The following is a 24,252-nucleotide window of genomic DNA, read 5'->3' on the forward strand; positions in this document are numbered from 1 at the left end:
TTTGAAGGATGAGTGCACTGCCCTTGACTCTTGACAGAGAAAGAGAAACAAACGTCCCTGGTTCTTCCTCCTTGCCCACGAAACAGACCCGGGCCAAAGGTGTTATGGTTAAAAAATGGGCTCACCTTGGACCCAGGGCTCATTCACCCTCAACCACTCTAAGTTCACAAATATTAGTCACTCAGTCGCGTCCGACTCTTTGTGACGCCAGGGACTAGCCTGCCAGGCTCTTCTGTCCGTGGGATTCTCCAGGCAAGAATACTGGAGTGGGTAGCCATTTTCTTCTCCAACGGATCTTCCCAACCCAGGGATTGAACCCAGGTCTTCTCATTGCAGGTGGATTCTTTACCATCTGAGCCACCAGGGAAGCCTGGTGAGAATCGAATTCTATTGACGGTCCCTCAAGGGAACTGAGGGGGAGGCATATCTGCCAAGGAAACTTATTTTAAATCCTCTGTCTCCAGTTCTGTCCCCAAGAGTCTTATGTTCCTGGGCACCTGTCCTCATCTCTCTCCCTCCCCAAACTTTAACGCGCTCTCCCGCTCTAGAACTGGGGCCCGCTGCTCACCACCCCCACCCCCCACCGGACATCTTCCTTCCTTTCACATCGAGTCACCGAATTTAGAAAATAAAACTCTAGGACACCAGTTAAATTTGAAAATCAGATTTTTTAATATATGTAACTCTGTAGTGTAAGTAAGTTCTGAGTCTGTGAGCACCTGAGTACCCTCTGAGCAATCAGAGTTTCCTTGATTAGTCCCAAGATGGTCACATGACCCAAGCTGAGCCAGTGGGAACGTGCAGTTAGGGATATACTTATACTAAAATGTATTCATCCTTTATGTGAAATTCACATTTAACTGGATATTTTATCTACCAACCCTACCACCCTCTTCTGCAAAAGCAAGATATGCCTGTTCATTTCCCCAACCCCCAACCTGGACCTCCTTCTTCAACTGTTTCAGAAGCGGGGGTCAGCAGAAAGGGTAGGTTTGTTACTTTGAGGTCATTCATAAATGCCACATATTTATTTCTGTCTTTACATTTTTGCTTGCATGTGAAATATATGTGTACAAAAATAGCCCAGGCAGATTAAAACAATTCACACAATCCACCAGACTAGCAAGTGAGCTAATAACCTTCTCAAGTCTAGTCCCACATCCTTAAAACAGTAATATTCACTGTGCGATGGGTTTCCTTCCACACCATTCATTCCCTTCGCTCCTAAAATGACAAAGGAGAGATTTCATTTTCCTCAAAAAAGAGAAAAAATTCTGCACCTTGCTTTTTAAAAATCCCCCTTGATAGCGAGAGGACATATCTATCCTGAGCATCTCGCCAGGTCATTACACAAAGCTCCAGCTCATTCTTTCTAAAGCTGAGTTATAGCCTATGGTGTGCGAAATCATAATTTATTCCACTTATCCCACAGAAATACAAGGCACCAGGGGTGGAGGATTTTTTACAAGGGTTGTTTATTGCAGCAGAATGTCGTGCCACAAGCTAAGAAGAATGTGAAGGACAATCAGTAGGGAACCGCTGTGCTTATTTATCTGAAAGACTCTGTCAGCAGTTTCAGAGTCTTTTTTTCTTATCAGTCGGACTCTAACCCGTGGTACTGCGGGATCCCTCCTGGAAGGAGACTCTTCCATCTGAACCTCTTCTCTACAATGGAGATGTATTCAATCTGCCTCAGTTTCCCTCCCCCACAGTCCCTCCTTCCTGACTTTAAACTATTTTCTACTGGAGGTTCCTCTGGGAGGTTTATATAATCAAAATGATTTCATCAGATTATGAGGCAAGAACCCCAATTTTATCCCCAAATCATGGGTAACCAACTGTTTATCTCTTAAGAAAATGCTGGTACATTTTGGTCTATATCCCAACATTTTCCAAAAGGGAAGTTCCTTTTATGCGGAAAGCACCCCACATGCTGGTTGTAATGGAAACACAGGCTCCCTTCTCTTCCTAAGAGCTCCACCATTTTACTTTGGGGAGCCACTGGGAGAGAGAGGATCTCAGTCCACATGCTTGGGTGGAGCCACCCTACAGCCTGACTCTTGGAGCAGACCACAGCCTGGCCAATCAGAGATTCCAGGATTAGCTCAGAGGTGATCACATGACCCAAAGTGGGCTCAATCTCCATGGGGAGTTGCCAGGCTGCAAGAGGGATGCCCAGACCTGCTGGCAGCCATCTTTCTTCCACGTGGGATAAGCTTGGCTGGCAATGAAAAGAAGAACAAGAAAAACAAGGCCCAGAAGTGGGAAAAAGACACGATTCCTGGTGAGGTGGTTGAGTCTCTGGGATCCAATTGGACTGAAAGTCAGCCCCACTTCTTCTGGCCTTTGGAATCATCTGAACCAAACCTCTTTGGAATGAAGCCAACTTGAGTTGGGTTCTGTCCCTTGAAACTAAAAGATATAGTACTAAATGGAACATTATTTTTGTCAAGTAGTTGAGAAAATAGATCTTGTGTTCCTGCCTCTCCCCACAAACAAACATACTCAGGCAGTCATATTCACATATTCACATTTCATATATATATATGAAAATTTATAGTATTTTATATTTAGTAATAACTCATACACTGAACGTCAAGACCCACAGGTAAGAATCACACGCTCTATGTGGCTTACAGGGCATCTGTAAGATACACCTGGGAGCAGCTCTCAGCCAATGAGGGATGGAGTTGAGGGATTAATAGCACAGTTCTCACTTCCCTTGGGAGGAATAACTGAGGTATGTTCTATGCTGTCCCCAGAGTTCCCAGTGCTCAGTTGTTGTTCAATGGCTAAGTTGCATCTGACTCATTGTTACCCCATGAACTGCAGCACACCAGGCTTCTCTGTCCTTCACTATCTTCTGGAGTTTGCTCAAACTCATGTCCCTTGAGTCAGTGATGTTATCTAACCATCTCATCCTCTGCTGCCTTTTTCTCCTCTTGCCCTCACTCTTTCCCAGCACCAGGGTCTTTTACAATGAGTTGGCTCTTTGCATCAGGTGGCCCAGTGCTCAGAACACACTATAGTCTTCCTTCCCCTCTGAAGGTTACTTGCCTATTGTCCTTCAGATGCTTCCTGGAATCACCTCCCAAACATTCCCTTTTAGTGTCATTTTGGGTAACTGAAAGTCAGGGTCCGGCTGCTCACAGTTCAAAAGCCATTGAAGGGACCAGGTTGGTGGAAAGGAAAGTTTGCTTTATTTTGCATGCTGGCATCCAGTGGGGAGGGTGGATGCCTGTCCAGAGGCAGACTGCCCTCCACTGACAATCAGTGGGCACGAATTTTTATAGGCTGGGGGAGGCAGTTACATGCAGAAACGCACTGTCAGCTCTGACAGCCTTCTCGAAATTGGTCACACGGTGGTCTGACCTGCATCATCTTGACTGCTTTAAGTACAGTTAATCTTCACTTCTAGGATTGATTGGTTTGTCCCTATTTCCTTGAGGCCAAGTCTTGGAATTGGGGCAGCTTATGTCCTGGCTACAGTCCGGTCATCATGTGGTTAACTTCTTCCGCCAGGTGTGGGTTTCAGTTTCGTGTACAGCTCACAGGATATGGCTCAGAATATTATCTATAGCCCTTGAGGAGGAAATGAGGGTCTTTGTGCTTAATGACTAAACAATTGCTGTTTTGTCTTGTCTGACTGCTTTTAATTTACTTTTGCATTTTTCTCATTCCTCGGATTAAATTTATTCTTTAGCTAAAGTTTTTCCCAAAGACAAAAGACACATTGAGGACACGGCTGGGGGCTGGGTGGGGAGGGGGAGGGAAGGACCAAAAGGTCTTGACTCCACATCTGCTTGGGGAGAATACCCACCAGAAAAGCTACACCCAAACACAGGAGAACCGGAGCCCACTCCTACCCCCAGGCTTAGAACCCCGTTCTGGAGGATATCCATCAAATGGTGCCCACAGCAAGGGAGCCTGATATGGTGTGTTAGTGACTTCAAAAAACAAACCAGACTTACGAAACTGCAACTCCTTGCACCTGACGGTTTCACTGCACATCAAAGGCTGAATTTATGAACTCTGCTCATTCCTGTGCTCCGGGCTGTGCTTGGGGTGGGGTGCGGGGCATGATTTGTTGCTTCCCGTCAATCCTGCCCATTCCCCAGGGTGTGAAAACGCCTATGTTTATGTGAAAACGCCTACCCCTGTTCAAAGTCTACTCTCCTTTCCGTCGGTCTAGTCTCCCTGTTCAACAGAAATCCTGAAGCTGACGCTCCTTTTTCCTGAGCCTCACTTTACATCTCCTGTCCTGTTTGGAAGAGGAGACAGACTGGCCTTGACAGTGAAGAGTGTGGCTTTACCACTTAATAGCCCTGGGACTTCAACCAGTGGCCTCAGTTTCCTCATTCATAAAATGGGGCTGGAAGTAATAACAGCCATGTTGGCTTTTTATGAACGAGAATAAAATGAAATAATGCAAGTGCTTAGCATGTGAAAAGAGTTGAGAAATGAAGATGTTTATTGCCATAGTTAAGACTGTAGCCGCTGGCTAGCAGTTAAATATCTGTTTCCTGAATGAATGAAATCAACAGAGAAGCCCACAGCAAGTGCCTCTTACTATTCCCTGAGGCCCTGGGCTCTTTCCTCTCCCACTCTCTTGCAGTACCTAAATGGGGGTGGTAGGTATCCTGTACTTGGAAGAACCCCCTGCTTGGTTTACTGCTCAGCTGCCAATGTCTTGAAAGTCTTAATTTTCAAACAAGGGGTCTGTGTTTTCATTTTGCAAATCATATGCCCGGTTCCAGCTACAGATGTCTCACAGGGTCCTCCCAAAGTCATGCCCTGTGATAGAGCACTGAGTGCCTGGGAGAGGGGTCTACCTTGGGGCAGAAAATGGTGGGCTAAAAAGCAGGTCCCTAAACCTCTAACACAGCCTCGATACTAGACTGGAGTACGGAGCTTCCACAAGCCTGAGATTATTGCTAATTTAGCCCTCCTGCTGGAGGGAAAACACAGGAGACAGATATGGGAAATGGCCTCTCTGGCAAATCAGAACCCTCCCACCTCCTTTCTCCCCTCCCCTCAGCTTTTCTCTCCTCTATGTCCTTTTTCTCTTTAATCTTTATCTCTTTCTCGCCTCAAGTTCCCCCCTTCCCTTTTTTTCCTCCTCTTTTTTGTTGGCTGTCTCTTGTCTTTCTCTTGAAGTTAATAAATATCCTCTCCTCTCCTTCTTTCTGCCCTCTCTCCTTCTGATTCTGTCTCTTTGTCTCTCCGTCTCTGCTTCTCTCTCTGCCCTTCTCTGTGTGTTTCTGTCTCTTCTCTGTTTCTCTGTGTCTCTGTTTCCCTCTGTCTCTCTCTGTTTCTCCGCCTGTCCCCGTTTCTCTCTTGATATCTGCCTGTATCCTGCCCCCGCCCCCATCCACCACATCACCCCCGCACCAGCTCCCTCTCCCACGGACCGATTGTCAGGCACTGCACATTTCTCCGGCTGCCTGGAAACCTGCCTCGCACATCCATCGCTGGATTTCTCCTGTGTCCACCTCCGTGAAAATATCTTTTGACCTCTGAGAGTCCAGCAGAAAGAGCATGGACAAAAACCTCAATCCTAAGCTTCCTGATTTTGAAAGACACGCAACTGGAGGGTCTGGGAGGGCCCTGGAGGTCCCGGTGGGTGGGTGTTACTCCACACCCAGGCCCCCCGCCTCCCCACCTCTCACCCCCACCGTAAATCTCGGCAGTGAGCTGAGTTGATCCCAGTTTTGTCCTCTGGAATTCATCAACATGTGCCGCAGATGTTCCCAGAAGTTGCTTCTAAATCTTGCTGAGCCATTTGCCACAAAACCTTCTTCTGTTACAATTTAGCTGTGAGTTTAAGGTAGTGACAAGAGTCGGGGGAGAAGGGGGAGGAGAAGTAGACTTCGAAAGGATCCTGGGGAGGTGTTAAGAACACACCAGGAGAGCCAGACCTCCCTGGGTTCAAGGCTGGCCGAGCCCTAAGGTCTGGATGACCTTGGGCAGAGTGACAGCTAACAAGCGGTAAGCACCCACAGTCTGCCTGGATTTGTGATCAAGCCTCTCAGCAACCCTGTAAGTGGCAAACCAGTATAGATAAGGAAGCTGAGGCTCAGAGAGGCTGGGTAACTTACCCAGTATCACACAGCTGAGTGGTCACCCTTCAAACATTCTGATTTCTGACTTCTCTAGTGCCTGGAGATCTCTGGGGGTATCGTGGCTCCTGGGACCTCCTTCCCAGTGCCCTGAACCACCACCCGTAGTCCCCATGGGAATGTCTTGTCCATCACAGACGGCCTTTGGGAACTGTGAAGCTGCTTCTAATGCCTCCGCCCCCTCCCCAACCCTGCCACCATCAAAATGGAGTCCGAGTCTCTGAAAATTTGGGGCCCCAAGAGACCCTGGTCATTAGGGAAAATGAGTAAGTGAGTACAGGGCATTTTCTGCACGTGTTGGGGGAGACTGGATGGGTTCTCTGAGCATCCAGAACTGCAGCTGGCATCCTCCCAGTTCATGTCATCCAGTCACTGCTGCCGCTAAGTCGCTTCAGTCGTGTCCGACTCTTTGCGACCCCATAGACGGCAGCCCACCAGGCTCCGCCATCCCTGGGATTCTCCGGGCAAGAACACTGGAGTGGGTTGTCATTTCCTTCTCCACTCCCAGTCACTAGAGACGAGGAAAGAGGACGTGGCGAAATAAACAATTCTCCCCAGAAAACACCGCCCCACTCTTCAGACAGCTCTTCTCTAGGGAGGCTGAGATGGCAGACATTTTAACTTTCCACAGTTAAAATTTTTTTTTATTTTTATTTTTGGCTGTGCTGGGTCTTCGTTCCTTTTGCACAGGCTTTTCTCTGTTTGGGGCAAATGGGGTCTACTCTGTGTTTCGATGCACCGGCTTCTCTTACTGCTGAGCACAGACTCTAGGCATGCAGGCTTCACGTAGTTGCAGCTCGCAGGCTCAGTAGTTGGGCCCCAGAGGTTTAGTTGCCCCTCTGCACGCGGAATCTTCCCAGATCAGGGATTGAACCCCTGTTCCTTGCATTGGCACGTGGATTCTTACCAAATCTGCCACAAAACAAAGGGAAGTCTTTGTTTTCACATGTGCACATTTCTGAACTCAGGGTATATCTGACAAATGATGCCCTTTCATAACTATTTGGCAGTACTTTCTCTACATAAAAGAACAGTAAAGTACTACAATTAAAGGCCTTCTACTCTATTAAGTGGAGTAGTTCAAAAGCTGGCTCTCATTGACTCAAGCAGATCACGTGCCTCTAGCTGGCCAATCACTGAGACTTTTGTTACACCTTAGTCAAGTGTGTCTCATTGGCCCAAGAAGATCACATGCCTCTGGCTGGCCAATCACTGTGGCTCTTGTTGTTAGGCCTTAATCAGGTGCTTCTTTGCTGTTAAGGGTTGGGGGTCTGCATCCCTTAAGCAGGAGGACCAGCAAAGAAATGGTGGTTTCCGAGAAGAAAGTCAAAGTGTTGTGGTCAGAAGAGAGACGGTGGATTCCAGGCAGAAAGAGACAACTGCTGTTTCGTTTTGAGATTCCATAAGAATATGTCTGTGGAACAATGGAAGCCTAGTAAGTACTCAGTACTCTCATCTGCTATTATTATTTAAAATGTTGAGATGGTTCACCTGAACCTGTCAGGCTTTTAGACACAATTCCTAGTTTACAGAAAATTCCTAGGGTGGACGAACGGGTTGAAAGACATCACAAGAAACTACTCGGGCAAATCCAAATTGTTGAAGCTAAGCGGAGGGAACACAGGTGTTCTGGGGTGTGTTTTAGTTTTTTTTAACTTTTCCGTGTGTTTGGGAAAGAGCACATGGAAAACTTATTGAGTTACTTCACACCCTCTAGGATAGACATAATTTTAAACAGAAAATAGTAAGTGTTGGCGAGATTGTGGAGAAGTTGAAACTCGGGTATAACCGTGTGGAAATAGTTGGGCGGGTCTTCCAGAAGGTAAACACTGAATTATTAGAAGACAAGGCAATTGCGGTTCTAGGTGATATAGACCCAAATGAACTGAAACCAGGGACTCAAACCAGTACTTGTATGTAGATGTTCATAGCAGTATTATTTATAATAGTTTCAGTTCAGTTCAGTCGCTCAGTCGTGTCTGACTCTTTGCAACCCCATGAATCGCAGCATGCCAGGCCTCCCTGCCCATCACCATCTCCCAGAGTTCATTCAGTTTAAAAAATGGAGTGTCTGTTAGTAGACAGATATCTATTAGTAGACAAATGGATAAACAAAATTGGGTGCCTCTATACAATAGAATACCGTTCACCTTAAAAAGGAAGTAACTACCTACACAAATACAAAGTTGTGTATTTGTAGCTACCTACAAATAGCTGTGAATGGAAGAGAAGTGAAAGGCAAAGGAGAAAAGGAAAGATATACCCATTTGAACGCAGAGTTCCAAAGAATAGCAAGGAGAGGTAAGAAAGCCTTCCTCAGCGATCAGTGCAAAGAAATAGAGGAAAACAATAGAATGGGAAGGACTAGAGATCTCTTCAAGAAAGTGAGAGATACCAAGGGAACATTTCATGCAAAGATGGGCTCAATAAAGGACAGAAATGGTATGGACCTAACAGAAGCAGAACATATTAGAAGAGGTGGCAAGAATACACAGAAGAACTGTACAAAAAAGATCGTCATGACCAAGATAATCACAGTGGTTGGATCACTCACCTAGAGCCAGACATCCTGGAATGTGAAGTCAAGTGGGCCTTAGGAAGCATCACTACGAACAGAGCTAGTGGAGGTGATGGAATTCCAGTTGAGCTATTTCAAATCCTGAAAGATGATTCTGTGAAAGTGCTGCACTCAGTATGCCAGCAAATTTGGAAAACTCAGCAGTGGCCACAGGACGGGAAAAGGTCAGTTTTCATTCTAATCCCAAAGAAAGGCAATGCCAAAGAGTGCTCAAACAACCGCACAATTGCACTCATCTCACACACTAGTAAAGTAATGCTCAAAATTCTCCAAGCCAGGCTTCAACAGTATGTGAACTGTGAACTTCCAGATGTTCAAGCTGGATTTAGAAAAGGCAGAGGAACCAGAGATCAAATGGCCAACATCTGCTGGATCATTGAAAAAGCGAGAGAGTTCCAGAAAAACATCTACTTTTGCTTTATTGACTATGCCAAAGCCTTTGTGTGGATCACAATAAATTGTGGAAATTTCTTCAAGAGATGGGAATACCAGACCACCTGACCTGCCTCTTAAGAAATTTGTATGCAGGTCAGGAAGCAACAGTTAAAACTGGACATGGAACAATAGACTAGTTCCAAATAGGGAAAGGAGTACGTCAAGGCTGTATATTGTCACCCTGCTTATTTAACTTATATGGAGAGTACATCATGAGAAATGCTGGGCTGGGTGAAGCACAAGCTGGAATCAAGATTGATGGGAGAAATATCAATAACCTCAGATATGCAGATGACACCACCCTTATGGCAGAAAACAAAGAACTAAAGAGCCTCTTGATGAAAGTGAAAGGAGAGTGAAAAAGTTAGCTTAAAACTCAACATTCAGAAAACTAAGATCATGGCATCTGGTCCCATCACTTCATGGGAAATAGATGGGGAAACAGTGGAAACAGTGACAAACTTTATTTTGGGGGGCTCCAAAATCACTGCAGATGGTGACTGCAGCCATGAAATTAAAAGGTGCTTGCTCCTTGGAAGAAAAGTTATGACCAACGTAGACAACATATTAAAAAGCAGAGACATTACTTTGCCAACAAAAGTCCATTTAGTCAAAGCTGTGGTTTTTCCAGTAGTCATGTATGGATGTGAGAGTTGGACTATAAAGAAAGCTGAGCACCAAAGAATTAACGCTTTTTAACTGTGGTGTTGGAGAAGACTCTTGAGAGTCCCCTGGACTGCAAGGAGATCCAACCAGTCCATCCTAAAGGAAATCAGTCCTGATTATTCATTGGAAGGACTGAGGCTGAAGCTGAAACTCCAATACTTTGGCCACCTGAGGCGAGGAGCTGACTCATTGGAAAAGACCCTCATGTTGGGAAAGATTGAAGGCAGGAGAAGAAGGGGACGACAGAGGATGAGATGGTTGGATGGCATCACCGACTCAATGGACATAAGTTTGAGTACACTCCAGGAGTTGGTGGACAGGGAGGCCTGACGTGCTGCCGTCTATGGGGTCCCAGAGAGTCAGACACGACTGAGCGACTGAGCTGATTCTGTCCCGTTGATCCATATGTCTCTTTTTGTGCCAGTAGCACACTGTTTTGACTGGTAATGCATTATGGTATTGTTCGAAGTCTGGGAGGGTTATGCCTCCTGCTATTTTCTTTTTCCTCAGGATTGCTTTGGCAGTTCTGGGTATTTTATTGTTCTATATGAATTTTAGGATTATTTGTTCTAGTTCTATGAAAAATGCCACGGGTAGTTTGATCCGTATTACGTTAAATCTGTAGATTGCTTTGGGTTGTATGGTGATTTGAATAATATTCTTCCAAACCAAGAGTATGGGATATCTTTCCATTTCTTTGAATCATCTTTAATTTCTTTTATTGTAGTTCTCATTTAAGTCTTTCACTTCCTTGGTAAGGTTTATTCGTAAGTATTTTCTTTTTTGATGCAATAAAAACCATGAATACTTAAAACAACTAATCCAACTTGAAATTTCCTAGCAAGACAGGCTAGGCTTCCTGGGAATGGATTCCACAAGGAAGGAAATGCCAGCCAATGGGCGAGTCATGTCCCCTGCCAGAGCACGTCTCCTCTCGCTAGCACTGCGATCACACATGTTTCACAATCCCCACATCTGCTCTGCTAGTGGCTTCAGAGTGGGAGTTCCGAAGACAGTCAGAACAACTTGCTGATGGAGAAAGAAACCGAATACAGACCTGGCATGCCGGGAAGTGGGGGTGGGGAATGACTTTATCATCATCATTCTGTTTCTCTCTCTTTAGAAGGTCAGGTTGGCTGTGTCAAGGAAAGCCCTCGAAGGTGGTAATTCTGCCTTTGACTTCAGCCGGTAGACTTGACATGCACTCCCCATGGTAGCTGGTTTGTGCTGAACCTGTCACTGCCTCTTCAAAACATTGCTGGTTTCCATGGGAACAGAGCAGCACTTACTGAAAGAGCTGCTGGAAATTTCAAGATGTCCAAAACTGTCCCTCTAATGTGTTTTTCTAAGACCTGATTTGAAAGAGAAACAATAGCACAACTTGGCAAAGAAGACAATGGAAGAGGAATGATAATAAGAGTGGCTTGACAGCGTTTGTGGATCCCAGCATGCTGTCTTGATTCTGCCCTTTAGAAATCAGTCCCAGGGAGATACTGGCTGAAGCAGATTCATGATCCACGGGCTCCTGACTTCAGACGTGGCTTTGTTATGGACAGCAAGCCTATTTGCTGTTTTCAGAGTTTAAATCTCCACAGGACAATGCAGCAACATAACTGGGAATACACTTGCTAAATGAGCCTCTTGCATGCCTGTCTACCTCCTACTCTCTGAGCTAAAAAAGAGCTCAGCAACTGGGATGATTATATATCTATTTTTTAAAGCCACTCTGTAAGGTGGTAACGTGAAATGAAAGATAATGCTTTTCTTTAACCGTTGTCAGGTTGGCATACCAGAAGATGAGATTTTTCTTTTCATCTCCTTTAATTAATTTTTCAAAAATAGATTCGAAAAAGAATTAGACAAATGAGAGTTTTTGAAATTTCTCTTATGATATAAAAACATGTCAACTGCATCCTCCTATTCTGGCCTTTGGGTTTTGTTCGGGTCGTTCAAAACCAGTGTCCTTGTTCCCTTGGTTTTTCCCATGATTCAAATCATAGAAAAACCTCTGCCTTCTCCATTTCACAAGTTGAAATTGCCACCTTTCCTTCCAGTTACCCGAGATAGAAACCTTGGAATCAACTTTAATTCCTTCTTCTCCATCAACCTCCATGTATTAGTCAGCTGAGGCTTTCATACAAAGCACCATACACTGGGTGGTTTAAGCAACAGAAAATTATTTTCCCATTAGTTCTGGAGTCTAGAAGTCCCAGATCAGAGTGCCAGCATGGTTGCATTCTGGTGAGCGTTCTCTTCCCGACTTATGGATAGGCACCTTCTTGCTCTGTTCTCACAGGCAGAGAGAGAGGAGGAGGGCTAGCTGTCTGGTGTCTCTTCTTATAAGAGCACTAATCCCATCATGAGGGGCCTGCCCTTGTGACTTCCTCTAAATCTAATTGCCTACCAAGACCCCCATCTCCAAATACCATCATGTTGGGGGTTAAGACTTCAACATATGAATTGAGGGGGCACGATGCAGTCCATAAGATCCCCATTTCCATCAGCCATCAAATCTTGTTCATGTTGCCTCCCAAATATCTACCAGGTTCTTTTTTCCCTCTCCATCACCACTGCCACCATCCTAGTTGAGATGCTTATCATCCCTTACTAAGATAATCGCAGCTGCCTCCTAGCTAATCTCTCTGCCCCCTAGAGTTGCCTTCTTGAAATCTACCTTCCATGTGGTAGCTTTGTTTTCTAAAAGAGACCAGGCATTATGGTCTGGAAGCCAGATATCATGAGAAGGCATAAGTATAAATGAGAATTCAAGAGGTGGATGGTACCGCTCAGAAGTGATGCTCTGCTTCCTGGAAAGCCCAGCTGCCATCACCCGTCTCCACGGCCCCCATTGCTGACTTCCTTGCCCCCCTCCCCCTCTGCCCCCCACCACCTCCCGAGTGAGGCTGGAATCAGGCACACCGTCCACCGCACTTGCATGTAGGAGCCACAGCAGCTCTGGTACCCAGGTCCGCAGGCACACCAGCCTCGTGGAGACTGCACCTCCCATCACGTCTAGGCTTGGCTGAAGCTTCATGTAGCAGGACCTGGGATCTGATCTCCCCAGAAGCTTCTTTAGAGGCCTCGATGGAGACTCAAAGCCCCAAGGGATAAACTTTGACCAATGAGCATCCAGAGCCAGGAGACAATTCCCATTGCTTCCCCTCTCCAGCGAACTGGCTGAGGCCCAGGGTTTCTGTGCTGCCTGTCCCAGCTGTCCCCGGTGACAGACCACCTGGCTGGGCTTCCCTCAGCCCCTTGTGCTTGCTTCGTCTCCTTCCTGGGCTCCTGGGCCACCCTCTCACGTTCACCTGACTGCCCCCGGATCACTGCCTCCATATCTGCTTCCCTCCCTTCCCACCATCCTGGCCCCGCAAGCAAGGTCAAAGTCAGGTACCTCTTTTCTCTGCTTACACAGAAATCTGAATTATTGAAGCAATTAGCTTTACTGACTGCTCCCTTGTTGCTTTCCTCTACTAGACTGTGACCTCTGCTGAGAGCAGGGGCCATGCTTTTTTCATCTTTGTAATCCCCAGCACCTAGCGCCGTGCCCAGAGCCCTCAACAGTGAGGACTGACTACACTGACACATCCACTGATGGTCACGCTATGAGGCCTGGCGTAGTGAACGGGGTTTCTACAGACTTGGCAATGAAGGAGGGCAGCCCTGGACATAGAGACGACCTGTGAAAATACCAATGCCAGAGGAGAGGGGATGAGTGTGGCCAGGTTGGTTGGAGCTCCCTTGGAAGGACTTGACAACCAAGCCAATGAATCTGCATGTCTTTTCCATGGGTACATCATGAGGCTTTGAAACCAGGGATTTTTTGAAAGTGAAAAAGTCGCTCAGTCGTGTCCGACTCTTTGCAACTGTATGGACTATATAGTCCCATGGAACTCTCCAGGCCAGGATACTGGAGTGGGTAGCCTTTCCCTTCTCCAGGGAGTCTTCCCAACCCAGGGATCAAATCCAGGTCTCCCACATTGCAGGCAGATTCTTTACCAGCTGAGGCACCAGGGAAGCCCAAGAATAACTGGAGTGGGTAGCCTATCTCTTCTCCAGTGGATCCTCCCAACCCAGGAATTGCACCGGAGTCTCCTGCATTGCAGGTGGATTCTTTACCAGCTGAGCTATCAGGGAAGCTCAGAAGTTGCTTTAGAAAGCCGAAATTGTCAGTGATATACGAGGTGAATGGATGGGGGGATACTGACTGGGGAATGGTGAAGCTGGGAATTGCCACAGTAACCAAGAGAATGGGAAAGTGGGATGCTGGTGGGAGAGATGGTGGGGGCTGTGTCCACCGGCTGCAGCAAGCACTTGGGAGTGGAAGGAAATCAGAGTTGGCTTCTAATATTCAAAACAACGGTGCTGGGGGGGCGGTGGGGGCCAGCGATGGAGATAGGAGCCAGGAGGGGTCTTTGGTTTGGGGTTGGGAGGAAAAACTGAAGGAGTGTCGGAAGCATGTTCATGAAAGATCAGACTATTTGGTGCAACACACACACACACACATGCATGCATGTATACATACATACATACATCACCCCCACCAGCAACAACTGACGGCCAGGCATGGTGGCCCTTTGATTATTTTTGCTGTTGCTTTTATCATGAGCAATGGGCACAGAAGTAAAATAACATTTCCACAAATGCAGAGGGCCAGAGCCATCTGTCCTGCCGATTTCTGCTGTCAGTGGAAGGTGAGTCAGCAGAGGTGAAGGTATTAGCGCCCCGTTTGTTCTGCCTGCAAAGTTCCAGCTCTCCGCATCCACCGAAAGATTCACACTGTGGGCATATTTTTCTTAAGGCTAAATGATTAAATTCCTTTAGGGACAGATCACGTTATCAGGGCAGGAAAGAAAGCCAAAGAGTAGGGAAGAAACAGTGAAAGTTACATAACAATTGGAAAATTCCTCTTCTACCAAGTCACAGGTCCTCTGAAAAGGAAGGTGCTCAGAGGCTGCACAGCTAAGAAGCTGCTCTTGTTATCGCCCTTATCATCATTTTCACGTCCCAGGCACTTGGGCACTGCCTGGCCGTGGCTGCTAATTGGCCACTGAGGTAAGAGCATTCATGGAGCATCCTCTCAGACAGCTGGCACTCAGGGAAAGACGGAAAATAAAAGTAGCAGTCCCTGTCCTCCAAGCGTGCTCTCTACCATGGGCAGATCAGACACAGAAATTCACTGAGAAATAAGATCCCAGAAGCCATGAAGTACTGAATAGCAAACAGCTAAAGGTGAAAATAACTAATTTTCATAGTGTGCCGGCAAGTAGAATTCGTAGGAAGGAGTGTTTGGGGAGCCCAGGAGCATCATCTGGGAATGGAACCATCTGGAGAAAGCTCTTGCTGCTGCTGCTTCAAGATACTCTGGGTGGGCTTCCCCAAGGTGATGGATCAAGATTTGTATATAGGAGAGCTGTTTAAGGCGAGAGCCTGGATAGCACAAAGTGATTCTGAGATGAGTTCAGGGAAGATTGTTCCAGGAGGGGGAGAGATGGGAGGAAATCCAGCAGCTTCTAAGGCAAGTCCAGGCTTTCTCAGTGGGGCCCTCAAAACATCTGAGGTCCTCAGAACAGTCTGAAGAGCTGGTGAATGCAGACCCCCAGACTGAGCTGATCAGGCACAGGGCCAAACAATCCCCATTTGAACCCAGCCCCAGTGATCCTGAGACATCCTAAGTTTGGGAACCATGGCAAATCTATCTCCAGGGTCCTCCCATCCCCACCCATCTCCTTGATGGCTCTCATGTATTCAGTCACATACATATTCACATGTAGGTACCAAGTCTCTGCAGTGTGCCAAGCTCCGTTCTAGGAGCTGGAGATGCAGGAGAGGACAAGAGAGACCAAGTGTCCCTGCCCTTCTGGAGCTTGTATCCTAGTGGAGGAGCCAAACCAATAAATAGACAGTGAATATGCAATATGGTGGTAAGCACTGCGGGGAAGCTAGGCAGGGCATCAACTCAAGGGCTGTTGTATGTCCCAGGCCAAGGAGGTCCTCTTTGAGCAAAAACCCAATCCTTCTAACTGCCCTGAGGCTGCTGGCTGGTTTGCCCATTCCCCAAGTTCTTCTTCATCCCTCAAGTTCATTCATTGGCCAGTATGAAGGCGTCCTTCTTGTATGCCAGGTAGATCTCTCCAGCACCCGCTGCCCAGCCTCATCAGGGTTGTTCACTGCTATTCTCAGCAGGTCCCATGGTTTTTCACAGCCCTTTCTGATCCCCCAAGTCTCTTCCATGTCCCCCCTACCCCCTGTACTTCCAATCCATCGCTCTGAATTTCCAATTTCTCAAATCAACACGGTGCTCCAAGCATCACACTCTACAGGACACAGCCTTTAGAAGGCTGGCAAGGGCTCCATGCTGGCTGAAGCTCTTGAGGAGTACTGGAGTCTGTGAAGGGCAATGAACTGTGTGATCACAGCAACTCCTCTTGTGGTTAAGCGAGATCCTGAGGGCAGCAGCCTGGATGAAAAGGGTTGAAATGTGGGAATAAGAAGGCTGGGGGCAGGAGGACGCTGATATTTTGGATCTCCCCTAAAGCTGACCGTATAAGGGATTCATGTCACCCCACTGAGTCCTTAGCCATACCATGAGGTTGGTAGTTAGCCTGTCAGGTGGACATCTGAGGCTCAGGGAGTTCGGGTAACCCCTGTGTAAGGCCACACAGCCAGTGATGGATGGAGTTGGGCGTTCAAACCTGGATCTGAGTCTAAAGCTCCTTGCTTTTCCCACCAAGTGCAGTGAGTTTGTAAAGGAAAAAAAAAAAAATTCCCAACAGTGCATCTCAGGTTAAGAAAAACCATGACAACTTTGCCATCTGAAGACTCCAAGGAACTTGGAATACACAGCCCTGCAGTTCTAGGGAGGGCGTATGTGTCGACCAGTAGGTTGAGTTGATGACATGTCGTGACCCAGCCACCCTCCCACACCACCATGGAATCAGCTAGATAGAATCTGGTAGGGCTGTTAAATGACTACCTCAGACAGGTAGAAGCAAGGGGGAAATGTAGAGCAAAAGACAGCAAAATAGAAGCTTGCAAAAAAAAAACCCTCAACTAAACCCCCATGCATCTGGTTCGGGCTGTTGCAAATTCCCAGATGCATGAAAACCAAACTCGTTAATAAGAAATGCAAAGATGACTTAGGTCTGAGGAGCCACCGTAGGCTTATTTACTGAGCAGGAGCCTGTAACAGTGACCCAGGTGGTTTCCAGCTGTGTCTCTACACACTCACCTGCTCCCTCTAGGAACCTGACCTGAGACGAGACTTCTGCTGTCTGGACTCTCCCAACATGCTGCTCTGCCCTGAAATCCAGGACATCCGGGTGACCTGCAGTGTGCAGAGGCAGCTGGCCAGGCAAGGAAGCTGACGCCAGGTCCCAGGGCCCCTCCCTGGAGGGAGCAGAGGCCTCTCGGGTTGCAGCTGCAGAAAGAGGGAGGAGCCTGGGGGGCCGGGATGGAGGCAGCGGTTTGGACATCACCTCTGTGAGTCATGCCCCGGGCAGCATTTTACAGGAGTTGCAGATTCCAGTAAGATCAGATCAGGGCCATCTCTCGAGGGACTCCCGACCAATCGAATGTGCCTCTCAGTCCATCTCGGCAGTTCTGAGTCCGCATCCAAGTAGCTTATCTTCCAAACCAGATCCTGAAATTTTTTTTATTGCTTGCATCCCTGGGCTTCCTGGAACCAGGAGGCGTTTCTGCCCTGAATTTGGAGACGTCTGGCCATAGATAGCCCTTGTCGGCAGACCCTGAGCCTGAGCCTAGCTCCTCATCCACGCTGGGATGTGGTTTCCTTTTCCTGGAGGGTGAACTGGGTATCTTTTGACCCACCTCTCCTCTTCCCCTGCTGTTGGCACCACCCTGACTTACCCTGATCTACAAGGACCAGTAACCAAGACTCATTCAAGAACCTGCGTGGTGTTGAGCAGAACCCAGGTCAGGCCACTTAGAATAAAACCCAAGCTCTTTCCCAGGGCTTAAAAGATTTGAGCCTGCTCTCTCTCCAAACCCCTCTCCCTCCACACTCTCCCTCCCTTCCCCCAGCCACGTGGGCTTCCTGCCATTTCTTTCTTTCTTTGAGTGTCATCGCTTTACCATGTTGTGTTAATTTCTGCTGTACGGTGAAGTGAAGTCAGCCATATGCATAAAACATCCCCTCCCTCCTGCTCCTCCCTGCCACCCCCACCCCCCACATATCTAGGTCATCACAGAGCACCCAGCTGAGCTTCCTGAACTTTATAGCAAGTTCCCACTAGCTATCTACTTTACACATGTCAATCTGAATTTCGCAATTCGTCCCACCCTGTGTCCACTTGTAAACATGCCCAGATTGTTCACACTTGTAAGCCTTTTGCACTCACTGTTCCTTCCTCCCCTCTGCCGGCTCCGAAGCTTGTCAAGTTTAATCCTCACTCCTGCAAGTTCTCAGAGGCAGAAATTCATTTTTTAAAGGTTTTTTTTTTTTTTTGCATCGCTGTGTTCCGGGCTACGGAACATGTCAGGTAACATAAACAAGGAAGGAGGCCAAGGCTAATAAAAATCATTCAGCTCTCTCGGTCTGGCTTTTGTTTTTCCACTTTTGACAGAGACATGAAAGCAGGGACTAGTTCTTAGTATAAAAACACACACAGTGCAGAGACAGTGATGGGAGCAAGTGACTGTCCTCCTTGGTCCTGGGAGCGGCGACACTGGGGGGTGCCTGCAGCAAGCCTCCTACCAGCCTGTTTGCTGTTTTGCTGAAATCTGGCCCCATGTGTCCAGAAATCGCCGGTTTTTTTTTTCAAAATAAGCTGGAAGTCCAGGTTTGCACGTGGTGTCTCCTAATTTTTTAAAGTTGACAATTTTTTTAATTGAAGTGTAGTTGTTTACAATGTTCTGTTTCTGGTGTACAACAAAGCGATTTATACACACACACACACACACTTTTTCAGATTCTTCTCCATTATGGGTTATTACAGGATATTGAGTATAGCTCCCTGTGTTATAAAGTAGGTCTTGTTTATTGTTTTATGGGCGGTAGTGTGTATCTGTTCCTCTCAAACTCCTAGTTTATCCTTCCCCTGTGGGAACTCTTCAGTTTGCTTTCTATGTCTGTGAGTCTGGTAAATAAGTTCATTTGTATCATATTTTAGATTCCACGTTGTATCATGTTTTAGATTCCGTTGTATGGTTATTTGTCTTCCTCTGTCTTACTGACTTAGGATGATAATGTCTGGGTCCATCCATGTAGCTGCAGTTGACATTATTCCATTCATTTTGTGGCTGATTAACATTCCATTGTGTGAGTGTGTATGTAGCACATCTTCTTTATCCATTCATCTGTTGATGGACACTTATGCTGCTTCTCTGTCTTAGCTGTTGTGAATAGTGCGGCTGTGAACACTGGGGTGCATGTTCCTTTTCGAATTAGAGTTTTGTCAGGATATGTGCCCAGGAGAGAAACTGCCGGATCATGGGATAGCTCTGAGTTCAATTTTTTAAGGAGCCTTCACACTGTTCTCCACAGTGGCTGCACCAATTTACATTCCCACTAGCGATGTGGGAGGGCTTCCGTTTTCTCTGTACCCTCTCCAGCATTTATTCTTGACAGACTTTTTGATGATGGTCATTCTGACCAGTGTGACATGATACCTCATTGTAGTTTTGATTTCTCTAATTACGAGCAATACTGAGCATCTTTTCACAGGCCCGTTGGCCATCTGTATGTCTTCTTTGGAGAAGTGTCTATTTAGGTCTTCTGTCTTCAGATTGACAATTTTTAAAAGCCCCATGCAGGCCACACTGAACGTACCTTTGTGCTGGATTTAACCCAGAAGCCACCAGTACTCGATCACTGCTGAGTGTTCAGTGGACACAGCACAGAGTGTATGTTCAATAATTCTGTGCTGAATAGTCTTCTCAGGTGACTTCTCAGAGCTTGGAAGTAGCTGATGGGCAGTACGGCTTCCTACTGTTGGGAATGTAGAAAAGTGGGCTCCGAACAAGAAGCTGCTTCTCCATTCTAGCTGGGAGCTTTAAGATGTGTCTGCTGCTGAGCTCAGAGGCAGCCTGGATGAAATTCCACAAAGATAAGATTTCTCTGCCACTTGGTCTGAGGCTGCTGCAGGTCTGTAGGCATTGGTCTGGCTGTGCCTGTTGTTTTGACAGTCTGTATCCATTCTGATGGTTGCTGCCATGGTGTGCTGGTTGTTAAATAATTTTAATATCAACCCCCACTGGGTGCAGAAATGGAAGCCTATGTTGATCACAGTTGATGACCACCAAGAAGGGCTCTTAAAGGTGGGAAAGGGAGCAAAACCCACTGAAGTCCATTTAGAGGTTGAAGTCTGTTCCAGGTTGGGTAGAGTGGCTGGTTCTCTTAAAGAGCTTATGAACCCGGTCATGCTTCTGATGTCTGTCTTTCCATCACAGAGACTGGTAGGTTCTCACGCCTACCCTTCAAAGCCTCTGGAGATGGGGGAATGACTGGAGTGGTCCAGATGAAGGCAGTGAGCCAGCTCAAGGACAGGGTGACCCAGTGGAAGACAGTGGCGGAAACAGGTGTTGGCTTTGCGAAGAAATTCCGATGAATTCACTGAAAGTCCAGTGTCTACGGCGAGCTCTCCTGGGCTTCACGAGCAGCAGGCTCACATCTGCTTCTCCTTCTTTGCATTGTAAGCAGGAAGTTCACCGTCTGTTCAGACACAAAGGAGATGTTAGCAGCACTTTATTGGATCTGCTCAAGGTGATTTAGATGTGTTCTTGAAGCCCATTAGGCATTTGATGAAACGGAAGTGTGGCTTTGCTTTCTGGGCAGATGAGAGTTACTCCTCCGTATATGCTCCCCAACCAGAGTGTATCATCCAGTGTGATCAAGCTGTTTGGGGAGATGCAAATGCATTCCCTATAAGATTTCTGCCTCAGGCTTATCCTGATAGTGTCCACAGCAAAGCCTTGTAGCTTTGTTTTTTTCACTGAAGTACAGTTGATTTACAATGTTGTGTGAATTTCTGCTCTACAGCAGAATGATTGTTTTACATATATATTCTTTTTTCCTATGCTTTTCCATTATGGCTTATCACAGGATATTTATTGAATCTAGTTCCTTGTGTTATACAGTAGGGCCTTTCTCTTCATCCATCCTGCGTATACGAGTTTTCATCTGCTAACCTCGAACTCCCAATCCTTCCTCCCAACCCTGCTCCCAGTACTTCCTACCTTTTATTTGGGGTAGCGGAGAAGGCGATGGCACCCCACTCCAGTACTCTTGCCTGGAAAATCCCATGGACGGAGGAGCCTGGTAGGCTGCACCCCTTGGGGTCACGAAGAGTCGGACACGACTGAGTGACTTCCCTTTCACTTTTCACTTTCATGCATTGGAGAAGGAAATGGCAACCCACTCCAGTGTTCTTGCCTGGAGAATCCCAGGGACAGGGGAGCCTGGTGGGCTGCCGTCTATGGGGTCGCACGGAGTCGGACATGACTGAAGTGACTTAGCAGCAGCAGCAGCAGCAGCAGGGCAATGGTTTACAAACTTATTTTAGTCTTAGGATCTTTTGGTGCCCAAAAATGGAAGCTAATGAAAAGCCAGCTGCTCAGAGGCAAGTAACTAAGACACCCTGGGCACGTGCCTGTCACCCCACTCCCTTTGGCCCCTCTTCTGGCCCTTACTGGGTTACTAGGAACCTCCAAGCTGAAACAGTTGAAATAGCTGTTCTGGAAAATCTCCCAGTAGCTCAGGTAATTTTGGAAACTTGCAACCCAAACATTTAAAAGCAAAGTTTGTTTCACCTAATCAGATTGCCTCCTTATAATTTATAATTGTACAACAGTTTAAACATTCATAGGGAATGACAGGACATTTATGGACCCACCCCTCACTTTTAGAAAATTTAACATTTTGCTTTGTTGCTTTGGTTTTTGTGGTGTTCAGTTGCTAAGTCATATTAGACTCTTTGCGATCCCTGTCCTTCACTCTCTCCTGTTGTTTGCTCAAACTCATGTCCCTTGAGTTGGTGATGCTATCCAAACATCTCATCCTCTGTTGCGCCCTTCTCCTCCTGCATTCAATCTTTCCCAGTATCAGGATCTTTTCCAATGAGTTGGCCTTCAGCTTCAGCATCAGTCTCCAGGCAAGAATACTGGAGTGGGTTGCCATGCCCTCCTCCAGGGGATCTTCCCGACCCAGGGATTGAACCCTCTCATGTCCCTTGCGTTGGCAGGTAGGTTCTTTACCACTAGCACCACCTGGGAAGGCCTTGGTTTTTATAAAGGAATAACATATTAAAAATGCTGTTGAAGCCCTTCTCACCATTTACCCTCTCCCCCGGTCCCTCTCCTCTCCTCTCCTCCTCTGTACTCCCTCCTCAGAAGTAACTCCCCCTGAATTTGCATTAATTGTCCCCATGCAAGATTTTTACTATTAATACATATATTAATATATATATTTTCTGTGAACTCTAATGTGTATCTATGCATGCATATATAACATATAAAATATATGTATGTTTCCTAAACAGCCTTCTTTGCATGAGTTCACACTTAGCATCTCTATCATCCTATGCATACTATCTACAATTTCCTTTTCCAGCTCAACTTTATATTTTGGAGATTTATCCATGGTGAAACATTGAGCTCTGTCTCGAGCACTTTAACTGCTGCATCATATTTGTTTGTATGAATTTCTGTGTGCACTTTCCTCCCGTGAATGCTTGCCACCTCCAGTTTTTCACAAAATGTTGCAGTGTACATTCCTGTACACGTCCCACCCTGAACACTTCTCTAGCAGGTAGGCTTTCAAGCTGACCTGACTGCCACCAGCTATCAGAAATTCATGTTATGCTGAGACCCAGTGCAACACTCACATGTACACAGATACACAGTACTCTTAGGACGCTTTCCAAAAAAAAAACACTGTCTTAGCTAAAAAACAAAAGACAACTGTCTTAGCTATTTCATCATTTAAACTACGGTCATGACTCACTGTATAAATTCCGCAACCACCAGTGGAAACCTCCGTTTCAAAATCAGTGCCCTGGAGCGTATATATACCAGGAAGGAGCGTGGCAGCCCTGGGGGCTGTGCACACCTTCAGAGTTTCTGACAGAGGGCCAAGTGGGCGTGCAAATGTGCGCTCCACCGGCAGTATACAAGAGCACCGTTGCTGTACAGCCTCACCAGTACTTGGCACCAGCTGGCCTTTTTTTTGACCAGCATGATGAAAGCAGAGCAGTGTCTCATTGTGGTTTTAATTTGTCTTTCCCTCATGAGCAGAGGGCATGCTCGACCTTCCCAGTTGGTTATTGGCTGCTTGTGTTTCCTCTTGTGTGACTTGCCTGCTCGTATCCCTGGCTTATCTTTTATTAGGTAATTTCATTTTGTCTTCAGCTTTCTTGGCCCTTTGCTTTTTTTTCCTCTATAAACTTTTTAAGATCAGTTTATCTTGTTGCACAAAAAATAGGGGGACTGTCATAAAAACTGATTTAAATTGTATAGATCATTCGGGGAAGCTGACAGTTTTATGGTGTCATCTCTTTGGTATCCATGAATTTGTGCATACGTTGTCATTATTCATGATTTATTCTGTGCCCTTCAATACTTTTATTTCACTTTTTTATCTTCCCCAATCTAGTTAAATTCATTCCTGAGTTCTTTACAGTTTTGTTGCTACTATGAATAATTTTTTCCCCCCAATACCTCCTATTTCTTTTTCTTGCCTTATTGCACTGGTGAGAAGGCCCAGTACAGTGTTGGGTAGGAGTGATGAGAGTGAACCTCTGTGTCTTTTCTTTTTTAAAAGTTAAAATACTTGTGTATATTTGCAAGTGCATAGCATTTGCCTGGGAAAAAAGGGGCCTTTGTTGCTGTATGCAGGCTTTCTCTAGTTGCAGGAACCGGGAGCTACTCTCTGGTTCCAGGGACTTCTCGTTACGGTGGCTTTTTTTGTGGCCCTTGGACTCTGGACCGTTGGTTCAGTACTGGCGGCACACAGGCCTGAGCTGCCCTGCAGCATGTGGGATCTTCCTGGACCAGGATCAGACCTATGTCCCCTGCATTGGCAGGCAGATTCTTAACCACTGGACCACCAGGGAAGTCCTGTTATTTCAGGTTTTAAAAAGGAGAAGATACTAGGGTTTTCTTCCAGTGCTTCTATCCTCGCTTTACATAAATATGTGTATGTGTCCACAGACACCATGATGTTTTGTGTTGTATTTGTGTGTATTATGTCAATGAAATTATACTGCTTATTTAATTCTTATTTTGGCTTTATCATTTTTTCAGGAGCTTTATATTTTCATACATACATGTAGCTCTTTTCAATAGCTACACAGTGTTATATAACCTGAAAATATAACTGTTCCTTTAGGATTTTTCTAGGGTACATATAGAGCGGTGAAATTACTGGTTCTTAGGGTATACATATTTGTTGCAGCAAATGCTACCAAATTGCTCTATAAAGTGACTATACCCGTTTGT

At 46.3% G+C, this 24,252-nt stretch overlaps 1 protein-coding gene across 1 annotated transcript in view; it reads left to right on the plus strand.

Moving 5' to 3' along the window:
• Positions 1–7,382: 7,382 nt before the first annotated feature.
• Positions 7,383–24,252, plus strand: part of ASPHD2 (aspartate beta-hydroxylase domain containing 2) — a 32,527-nt gene continuing 15,657 nt past the window's right edge. Inside the window, exon 1 of the mRNA XM_024977800.2 lies at positions 7,383–7,554. The gene's annotated coding sequence lies outside the window, so the exon portion shown is untranslated. The remainder of the gene's footprint in view (positions 7,555–24,252) is intronic.

The sequence above is a fragment of the Bos taurus genome, chromosome 17 (assembly GCF_002263795.3).
Source record: "Bos taurus isolate L1 Dominette 01449 registration number 42190680 breed Hereford chromosome 17, ARS-UCD2.0, whole genome shotgun sequence".
Classification (NCBI taxonomy): domain Eukaryota; kingdom Metazoa; phylum Chordata; class Mammalia; order Artiodactyla; family Bovidae; genus Bos; species Bos taurus.